This window comes from Bombus vosnesenskii, unplaced genomic scaffold (assembly GCF_011952255.1).
Source record: "Bombus vosnesenskii isolate JDL3184/JDL3185 unplaced genomic scaffold, Bvos_JDL3184-5_v1.1 scf7180000013314, whole genome shotgun sequence".
NCBI classification, from domain to species: Eukaryota; Metazoa; Arthropoda; class Insecta; order Hymenoptera; family Apidae; genus Bombus; species Bombus vosnesenskii.
In genome coordinates this window covers 4,984,744-4,996,173 of record NW_022882960.1, presented here as the reverse complement: position 1 = coordinate 4,996,173, position 11,430 = coordinate 4,984,744, and the positions used below count along the sequence as shown (strand labels likewise).

Genomic DNA, 11,430 nt, shown 5'->3' with positions numbered 1-11,430 from the left:
ATCTTCCAATCTAGCCAACCAGATCTAGTCTTTCGAGGGATCATCCAAGGGCAGAAAACATCCAATCATCCATCAGACTCAACGCGGTAAAAAGAACCTGTAAAAACCTCTAGTTGCCCTCTAATAAACTGGAAGATCGCGAGAGAATCGGTTCCATCGCTAGCAATTCGCGGTCTCGATCGTGTGTCGCGACTGGTAGTGGTGAAGCGGTGTGTTGTTGGCTAGCGCGCGGATGGTCGCGGAGGAGGGTAAGCCGCGAGGGTCGGTAGTGGTGGTTCGAGCGAGGCGGTGGGGTGGAGGCCGACGAGGCGAGCGGCATGGCAAGGGGAGTCGCGGAGAGGGGTCGCGCATTCCAGAGAGGCGCCGGCCAGTCTGCGGCACACCTGCGCGTTCGGTTGAATCACGGCGCCTCCGACATAACCCAATCTCTTCGTCCTTCTTCAGCTGGTCGGTTCGTCCGAGCCAGTCGTTCTATCTTCGTTTCGCTCGCATGCCTCGTCTGCCTGTTCCTTCTGTTTCGTCCCACGAAGCGCCTTTCTCCGTCTTTAACGCGCCGACGTAAGCTATCCTCGTTCAACGACAGGCCCGTTCTCCTCCTCTTCCTTCTTTCAGAAATCTCTCCGTTCGTCGCTTGCTCGCGCCAAAGCAAGCGTCTCCGTCCCGCTTATGGTAATCACGCGCTCTCTCTCTTCGTCTTCGTTCGAGTCTCGTTGACTCCTCGAGAGCTTCGACTCTGTCCCTCTTCTACCACGTCTCCGCGTAGATTTTCCTACGATTTCTGTACCTCGTTCTTCTACTTCCCCTTACCACCGTCCTCTGGCCACCTCCGTGCTGTTCGAATAGCCACGGAAGGACCAACGAGAATCTGAGAAAGGGACCTGAGATAGGTACCGGAGACCGTGAAAGAACGAAAGAGACAGGGGAAAAAGGAGACTCCGAAGGACCGATCTTACGTACAATCGGAGGCGTGCAGGTGTCCGTCGTTCGTCCGACGGTCGGCACGTCTGTCAGTGCCGCAATCTAAGCCGAGCTCCGGGACTAGCGACGGCTACGAGCGGACACCTGTTTTTCTTGGAAGCACCTGTTTTGTGCTACGGCCCTGCGGAACCGCCCGGCCGACCGACAGGCCCCGCGCGAACTTCTTTTTTCGCCGAACAGGAGAACGTGACAGGAATCCGTATTTTCTTTCCGCAACGTCCCTCTCCCCCTCCTACCTGGTTTACGGTATAATCGATAATGTTTGCATCGACGCGTGGTCATCCAGCAAAGCTGCAGGATTAGACCCTGAGCTGTAAGAAAGGCGCCTTTATTGTGAAAGAAGCTATTATTCAAATGCGTTTTCATTGTCCGCGATAATGGTATTAAACGGGATGTCTTCGTATGGTTCTAGTCGCCCTTGCGAATTATCACGGTGATAAGAAAAAAGAGAAGTTTCAAAAGATCGATCTTTGTGGAAAACGATTGCTCATTGTAGATTATAGAATAAGTCTTTTAAGTACGTGTCGCTTTATCATATAGTATTCCTTTAGAATGTGGTATTTTTAGATATTATGTGGGATATTCTTTCAGCGTGAAATGTCGTTGATAAGAGACGGAACAGCAATTTTTTGGAAAACGAATCTTTGTTGTACGCAGCCGCAAAATATATTTTTATAGGTTTATTTTTTTAAAGAACGCGATAAGTTATAAACTGCTGCTATCAAGTTGCTGCAAGTTATAGAAGTAACAGTTATCGGTCTATATGCGAATATGAAATTATTATAGACTTGATTTACGTTGATGCAGATAATTGTATGATAAGATAGGTGAAAGAAAATTACATTTGTTTCAACCATTCTATATGGAATAAATAAAACTGTTTTACAGTAGTTTGGTTTTGATACTTTCCTCTCAGACGAGTTTCTTTCCATCTAATTAGTATCCTATAGATATTTAAAGTACGATTATCGCTTTATCTTTAATGCATTATTGTGATAACATTATTAACCATTGAATCGACTAATAATTCAGAATTTTAAGCGAATCAACAATTAATTCAAATAACATTGTGTATCAGACTAATTATAAAATGAAACAACACGTAAAATTCATTCTTTCTCAGCTTTGCAATTAATGTATGTACTCATTTAATATTACTATCTCGTAAAACAAACTTCCCATCTTTCTAACTTAACTAATATTAATTCAAATAAAACTGGCGCCTTGCATCAAATTAATTATTACAAGATTATAAACCTAACTACAAACGCGTGTTTTCCCATCTTTATAAATTAATACGTCTACTCATTTAGCATTCCTGTATCATAAAACAAACGTCTCAAGTGTCTGAAGTCTATCCTAACATTAAATGTAAATTCAACTAAATTTGGCCGTCTGTATTAAATTAATTAATTAATTACAGAATAAAGATGCGAACACCGCGAATACGTACTTTCTCATCTTTGTAAAACAATATGTTCGATCAATATTCATTCTATGAAATCTTCGAACAAACTTCTGAAGATTCTTATTAGGATAAGCCTGATCAATATCGACTAAATGAAAAATAGCATCTTGCATCACGTTAGTTGTGAGATCGAGAGACCAACCAGAAATATGTTTTTTCTCAGCCTTGTGAATTAATATATGTACACAGTATATTACTCATACGGTTAATATCAATATCAATATTAATGTTAATAGTTAATCTCAATTAATCTTAAATATTAATTCAAATCTGACACCTTACGTCGAATTATAGGATAAAAATACAAACATTACGTATTCATATCTTCTCAACTTCGTAAAATAATATACACGATCGACGTTTATTCTACGAAATCTTCAAACAAACCCCTGAAGCTTTCCAATAGGATCAGTCTAATCGGCAGAAATAAATACAAATACCTAAAAAGAGTCGACTTGCATCAAATTACCTATAACTATAAACTACAAATACACACATCACGAATATATATACGTATTTTCTCAACTTGGTAAAATAAGTTAACGCGTAAATAAGTTAAAATAAGTTGAATAAAATGCTTAATAAAATAGTATATTCAGTTACCATTTTATTATAAAATCATAAAACAAGCTGCTAGAGTTTCCTAACAAGTCTTAGCCTAATCAACACAATCTCAAATGAAAAGCGGCGCCTTACATCAGACCGTATAATTACAGTATCGAAAAACCGGCAATAAACATGTATTTTTTCTCAGGTCTCTGAACGTGTACCAACTTCCGGGAAGCAAACTGGCATTGTCTTACTCGCGGAATGTGACTTGTTATGCAACTAGAATTGCTACCGTGCGCCATGCACCTAGCGAGAGTTAGGAGAGCAACGCACGCTTTTTTCTTTCTTCTTCCTTCTCTGCTCTCTTCCCTGAAACTGTCGTTCTACAGCGCCGTCGAAATCTCTTTTTTCTTCCTACGAAGCAGAACTAGAGCAGAAGCAGACGCGAGAGAACAGGGAGGAAACGTGAAAGGAGACTCGCACGGTTTACGCGAAGAACGCGACCGGGCACGATAATCCTGCCGGACGTGAGAGACCTGAGACTCATTCAGTGACGTGGGAACGTGTGCAGATACCATTCATAAGTCGGCCGGTGCTGTGTATGAGACAGGCCGGCTGAATGTGTGCGTGCGATCTAGAAGCCATAGAAGCGCGCACACGAGCGCGCACTCCAGTTGTTTGTCTCAATTTGTGTCGCGAGAGTTTCATGGAGATGGCAGAGAAGTTGTTATTTTCGTTTTTCGTTGCCGGTTAATAAATTGCACGGGAAGCCTGGTTGCTCTTGATAATGTTGCACTATCAGCATGAAGGATAGTCATTGGGATCTATGTGGCGTTGCTTACGCAAGACTAACGATTAGATCGCAGATGTTTATGCATATTTTTTACCTACAAGATCAGGAAATCAGCTACAATCTTTATTTGCTTTTTTATCGGTGCAATTAAAGGAATGGAGTAATATAAATGGAGATTTGTCTTACCTCATATAATATTATATCGAGTACTATATATGCATTCTGTACATTTTCTCGGCTCTAAATTTTTCATAAATACGTGGCTAAATATCCGCAGTCTACGAATAATTAATAATAGCGTGTCACGTTGTAGTTTCGTGACGCATCGCAATGTTTTAAAATAGTCCGACCACGAAAAGTGATATTTTATCTTAAAAGCATATAAATTATCGAGAGCAACGCTAAAATTATTAAAGATTACAAATGGTTTTTTCATTACTTTCTTTTATGAATTTGAGATATTCTCAATAAGAATTATCCGCGCGAACAATTATTTATAAGTGAAGATCAACGTAACGAAAAGGAATTTCAACTGAAACGATTATTTGCTTTTTCTATCGAATTGCAATAAAAGAAAAATGGATCGACTTATTAATCATTCGCTGGAGAACGAATCGACGTTGTAAGATACAGAGCAAGTTCTAGCACGGCAACGATTTTATCTTAATCCGTATACATGTTCCCTGCGGACATGTGTCTGCATACATTGCAAAAATAAATCACCAATAACTGAATAATCAGGTGGCGGATAATGTTAATCCGTATGCCTGTATATTGCCAGCGGCCTGTTGAATTTTAAAAAAAATTATAAGAAACGTTGTAAAAAGTAACTCTTAGTTTTTATCGAACCCAGAGAACCGAACCTAAACTACATACATGATAACGGTAGAAGTTTGACGAATGCGCACAGTCGTCACCGTTGTTGCACACGTGTGATGGCCAGGTGGTCATAAATCTGCCCGCATCCATATTGTACCAATTACGAATTCCAGTATTATGGTTAACAGTTACAAACTGTACTACACTCTAGAAAAGGTATGGCTTATATTATTTCTCTTTTATTGCACCTAACTCTTATGGACTACAGAATAATTTATATCTCTGCCATTAGTCCCAAAGTTATGATTATTTCGCGTGTTGTGATTCGAGTTGACTATTTCTCTAAAACACATGATTGTACGCGATGGCAATTCCAGTCACCCTACCGTTACGGGGTACAAAATAATTTAAGTATTCGCCATTTATCTCAAGATTACGATTATTTCGCGTATTATCCATTCGAATCGATCTTTTCTTTGTAACGTTTGATCGCGCACAATAACAACTCGAAACTGTCACTTGGCTGAGTCGAAAGAGCCACCAGGACACCCGCAGCCTTTCCTTCACGGCTCAAAACGAGTGTCGTGGGATTCGTGGGAGCCTGTTTTCCGTTCCTGCCTTGTTCCATCGCGACCTGTACATTTGAACGGACCCCACGCCGTTGTTTTATTGTTGAACGACCGCGAGGGAGAGCTCGAATTTCTGCTAAGATTGGAGAACACGCCTTAGGCGACACCGTTCGTAAGTCCTCCTCAGGTGTGCAGAGGCCTCGAAACGTTCTTGGAAACTATCTCCAAGCGGTCTTTATCTGTGTCTTCCTCTTTGTATGGAATATCAAGATAGGGATTTTTCGATCGTAATTTTACGAAGTCAATAACTATCGAATGGAAATCTCGAATTTTTGGTCAAAGTTGAGTTAACTGTAAAGTAGGATTCTATGTTCGTTTTAAGAAACAAGCGTTTTAAGAAACGTCGAACGTTTGAAACTTATGAAATAGTGCGATTTAAAAGCTGTTCTTTCTCATGAATGTTAAATGTGTTATTCGAAGTTTCCATTCAATTTGATAAGAACATTCTCGACGAGTTTTTACGCAATTTTCTGCAAAGTGGTCTGTCATTCTTTTTTATCCTCGATAGCTATGCAGAAAAATATGTTACTTAATCGATAAGTAGACTTAATTTCGACTTCGGGCAAAAATGTGAACAAAATGTGCACGATACATTAACAATGCAAGTAATTGTGCTGCTTCAAAAAACGTAATATTCTGTTTTTAGTGAGATCGCAGGTGTCGATTTGTACTGGAGTTTCTTGTCGGTGGAAAAATGATTGGTATTGATTAATACAAGCCATAATCTATGTATTTGTCACGTTTCTCACGATTCTTGGTCACACGTTTAACGTTGTAGATTAAGTATGGAATTATGTCACATTCATTTAATCCGTTTATCTCTGACTAGTTATTTTTTGTTCCTTGTTACGCCTCAAAAGAAGTTTTATACAATATTTATGATTTGTTAAATAGGAAAGTCGGAAAGTTGTATAATGCTTTTAATATTAATCGCCTATAATGTCGTGTGCAATAAAAATGATATACCTTTGCGTTTATTCTTTTCTAATTTAATTTAATTTATTTATTGTTGTATTATTGTATTTTACTAATACGTTATTGTGTTACCATAAACATTTTCTATTTATGGCAATTATTAACTGGCAAATTTAGGATTCAAGGAGAGAATTCTTTGTTTTCATAAGTAAATAAAATTTTGGTCGCGGAGGGTTAAAATGTCGAACTCGATAATTTCCATTTAAACAGGATTAATAAATACATAAACCAAGTTAATGAAAAAGGTAAAGTAATTAATTACGTAGTTACAAGGCGTAAAATCGATTCAAAGAATCAAAAATTCTTTTGTCAAATCCTTAACACGTTGCACACGGATGACGAAATATCTCGTCTTTCGTATCTTTCCGCTAGGGGCGGTAAAATATCGCTGACGAGATATCTCGTATTTTATATTATCAATCAAGAGCAATTATATCTCAGTTGCAAGTTGTAACAGTTGTAAAAGTGTTCAGTGTTTTGTTACGTGAATTAATTTCTTCTTAAGCCGTTTAAATATGGTCAGTGATAAGTGACAAATGACAGTGAAAATGAAAATATGAAGTTTACGATTTTCCAAATGACACTGGCGTTGATCGTGCTTGTGATAAAGTAACTAGAAGACGATCAAACGAGCTTGGAAAATTTTAAAGGTAAAAAGAATTGAAAAATCAGAGTTTAAGAATTAAAAATATTTAACGCAACGAAAATAACAGTTTACCGGATGTGATTAATAAAGTGTCTGACCTTAATTAATTTTCTGCCATTTAAAAGTACACGGTAATTATACGATTGAAATTTCAAAGTTACGACAGAATTACTTTTCTTAAACATGCAGGGAACAGTCAATATGAAAGCAAGTAATCTAAATTGTTTTCGAATAGGCTCTCGGGAGATTTCCGTGCGAGTTGGCGCGTTCAGCTTTCTCTACTCCGAGGCACAGCTGCGTTAATACGTTCCGGTGAAAGAAAGACGCATTGGCACGACACGTGACAAGCGATGCTTCGTTCGTCCAGACACCGATCAATAAGACGATCAGGTTTATATAGCGTTCTCCAAACCGAACCTAATGTCACATACTTACGTGCACAAGCGTAATTTACTACACACGTGGCGGTAAAGTGTCGTCAGACGCGTTTGCAGCTCTGTTATATAACTCGACAAAACGTTCAAAGTCCGAGACGCTCTAGCTGCAGATGTTCTTGCAACATCGTTGTCCTTACGCGGATTTAAAGGTACATTTTTGATCTACATCTGCACTCAGTGGGGTCCTGGAAACCTTGGACTTTCGGTGAGGTAGGGGTCCCTGAGAAAATTCGAATATTCGACCAGGTGTTAGGCTGCCGCAGCACCTGGAGATTCTCGAGTGTACCGTTATATTTGTATAGATGCCCTTGCGTAAATTGTTACCTAAAACACGTAGCTACGTGTTAGATCGATTATACGCGAATAGTAGTCGACATTGGAATCTCGTGGCCAACCTGACTGCCAAAATTCTCACAAAGAAACCAACAACAAGATTCCTCTTCCTCGAAATAATTCCAATTCGTTCCAGCAGGAATTCTCTTCGCTTAATTCGATTCGAATCATGCTTTGCCAATTTGTATCTCCTTCTCCTTTTCTCTCCTCTCTATTTTTCCTTTTTTTTTTTTTTTTTTTGGTAATAACGTACCAAGGTAATTCTGCTGGTTCGTCAGCAGTTAAACGCGCGCTCCCCCTTTCTGGCAGTAGTTGTTTTATTGCAACCTTTCGATCAAGTCTACCAGGAAACGAGCAGGTTTCGGGGGACCGTCGAGGTCGTCAGCAGAAAATCCGTGATGTTTCGGCCAGGTGTCCTGCGAATTGCCGGTTTGCCCAAGCGGAGACACACTGGGGCTCTCGACGAGGATTGCACGCGGCTTTCCTATTTGTAATTAATGAAATGCTTTAAAAGACACCTGTGCGACCATCTCTGCCGCACAGGTGGCAGGCTGGTTATACGGCGATAAAGCTGGGCTTGTACAGGTGCGCGGCACAGGTACACCAGCACTCTGAATCGGGAACTAGCGGTGCAGTGAAACCCCGTCACAAGCGACAACGATGACCGTTTTGGTGATTACACGCCATCCACGGCCGAGACTTATCGCTCGTTAAAGATTATACGGGCTTGCCACTGCACGGCCAGTTGAAAAAGACGAATTCGCTGAAAACGCCGTACAACCGGCAACGTTTAATTAAACAGTAGCCAAAGCTGTTGGAAACCTTCGAGCTCGATCTTGTTTGCGTTTGCAACGGGATCGATCCATCCTTTCACATGAGCTAGCATAATTGCGGGCAATTATTTCATTTGGCTTCGAAATTCTACTCCGATGTGTTTATGGTAGATCGTATTTATGGATGGAGAAACGTGTTTATTCGTATATTCTGTCTCTAAGTAGATCTTTTATTTGTTGATTTATGTATCATTATTTCTTCTTTACGAGACTAAGATCCTCTCAGATTAAGGTACTTGTAGATAGAAGAAAAAGGTTGATGTTTGAAGGTTATCAATTTGTGGGTATAATATATTTCGAGTTTACTAATTGCCAGCTTGCCAATTATTATGTAGGTATTAAAACGGAAAATATTTATTGTAAACACTTAATGGATTTTATTTGTTTTATATCGTGCGAAATAGGCTAAGAGTGTTATTTAACCTGTCTTATTTAAAGTAATAATATTTTTTAATTATTTTTCATTGCTAAGATTTATTAATAGAAGTATATCTGTTTAAGATTAGTATCAGGAAGATAAAGCTCTGATGTTTTTAGTGATAAGAATGGGACAACAAATTTTAAATACATTAGACAATGATACATTACATATGATTCATATTAAATTTCATAGGTGTATAGTATTCGATAAATTATTGCCTCGCTATAATAATGTTAGCGAATTGTTTGGCTTTTTAATGCTAAAATTATTCATCGGTTTCTAGTTCGTTTTCTTTCGTCTTAAGTTTTCGTGTTTAAAATTTGTTCATTCTTAAAAAATACTGATAATATTATTATACTACATTTGTGATGTAACATAAAGATTGAAAAAATATCTTTCAAATGGAAGTGCATACATTCTGTACAAATGTGCTTTATTTATCGTTCCAATTATTACAAGCCTGTTAAATTTATCGGCAGACAGAGCTTGTTTCTCAAAACAGTATTAACATAGCTGCATCTGAGCTGTGTCTACCGCATTCACAAATATTTATAACGCGCAATTTGGATCTCATTTTGCGATAACAAGCCTCATCGTTCATCTGAACTTCAAATCAATACCAATATAATAATGACAATATCATAAATAACACATCGGGCAATTAGGTAGAATCGTTTGCTCAAATGGTTTTGCACATCTGCGAGACACTCGTATATTAAAACCTTGAATACGCCACGTAAATTACATCGCCTGGGGAAATATCACCATAACAGGCATTTCTGTAGGCTCTGCCCTTTTCATTCCTTTCATAGCCCTTCCAAATTATTCGAAAACTTGGATCCTTCGATTCCGTTAAACGCCATGTGCGCATAACTTGCCTCAAACTTTTTATTTTTTTTTTTATTTATTAAAATTACAATCAATTCTCGCGTTGAGAAGCTTGCCTCAAATGACCGCACATTTTTATCTTTCGTAAAGACTTATAGTATAAACCACGTGTATCTCGTGTCGTAAAGTCGGATACACCTACAATTTGGTTTGTCAGACAATTCCTGTCGACATTCTTGATAAATGATTTATGGAACAGTCGAAAACTCTCACCGGAAGTTCTTTACAATTACTCGGAACACAATTCGATGAATGAGCAGGCCAGGTAACAGAAAATTCTCGAGTGCTGTCACCCAGCTGGGACATTCGATAGTATCGCATTGTAAACATCATTGTCCATGGACTGCCATAAACGACGGATAGTCCGTTTCGTTTTCATCGGACTTTTCTCGGCTCGTTTATTTTTGCATGACAATGTCATTATGTACGGTTGGCGAAGATCAACCGATATCTTTTCGTCACGCCATAGATACCCCCATTGTTTCTGACACTGCATAAGGCAACGAGCCGTTTTTTTCTTCTCTGCTCTGGCCAGTCCGACCTCCTCGAAGGACGACCCGTTTCACCGACCGAAATGAGCAACCGGCTGTAAAAGTGGACGTTCAGTCACGTCCTCTTTGCGTGTCATCTTCTCAGACAATCGCGTTTCACCCCGTTGTATAGTATTGTATATCAGTGGCGCACACCCGAGCCGGAAAATTCGCCCAGGAGAGAAAATGATCGTTGACAGCTGGACCGGCGCAAAAAGTGTCGACGACTGACACCTGCCGGTTTCCCGTGTGCCAGAACCGATGGAAAAAAGGGAACCAAGCTCGCGGTCCGTGATTTTCATCGCGTGGCGCTCTTGTTGCGTTCTCGAAGGACACCCTGTTTCACGTGTGGAAGCGAGGTCTGCTCCAAGTGACTTCAAGTGGAGAGGAAAAAAACGACGCAAAAATTATCGATTCGATACGGGAGGAACGGGATACTGTAGCATCATAAGAAGACACGTTACTGGAAATAATCAGGGCTTTACGGTTTCGCGGGAAAATTCGATGGAACCGTAATGATGGTCAAGCTCGTACAGGTGTTGAATTTTAAAAGGCTGATTGAATTTTGTTTAGGAGGATGTAGGGTTTAGTTAAGATTGGATGGTTAGAATTTAATACAGGTTATCGAGGATGTATCAAAGATTTCTTTTTTCTTTCTGATTGATAGACCGATGTTTGAGGAAGTTTGAAGTATCGTAACTTTTGTGTGTGAAATTGCTAGGAGCGATTTAGAAATTGTGCGTACCGTTATGATAATCGTCTTAGATAATGTGTATACTGAAATCTTTTTAAACGCTGAACAGTTGGTTCATGGTTTTTAATTATATTTAATAATAAACTTGCAACGCTGAACCTTTTATTATTTTATCTTATGATCTTTGTGGTATATTATTTAGGTTAGTGTTAAGTAATCATACGTTTACGCGTGTATATTTATATACAGGATGTTGTGTATAAGAGTAAAAAATTTTTCTTCGGATGAAGAACCCCAACATCAATCCCTTCGAGATAAAATGTAACTTTGCGAATGATTCAACCATTATCGCGTAACGTGCTATAAATACGAATAAAAAAATTGATCGGGAAATATGTAAACTGATTAAGGAAATGTCAAGGAAAATGTTGTAATGA

General features: G+C 39.1%; 1 long non-coding RNA gene across 1 annotated transcript; it reads right to left on the bottom strand.

Moving 5' to 3' along the window:
- Positions 1–4,326: 4,326 nt before the first annotated feature.
- Positions 4,327–8,832, bottom strand: LOC117235155. The gene is made up of 4 exons (XR_004493633.1): positions 7,690–8,832; positions 7,293–7,618; positions 4,665–4,814; positions 4,327–4,573 (listed from the first exon to the last, which is right to left on the bottom strand). It is a non-coding gene; the product is annotated as an uncharacterized LOC117235155 (long non-coding RNA).
- Between the last annotated feature and the right edge of the window lie 2,598 nt (positions 8,833–11,430).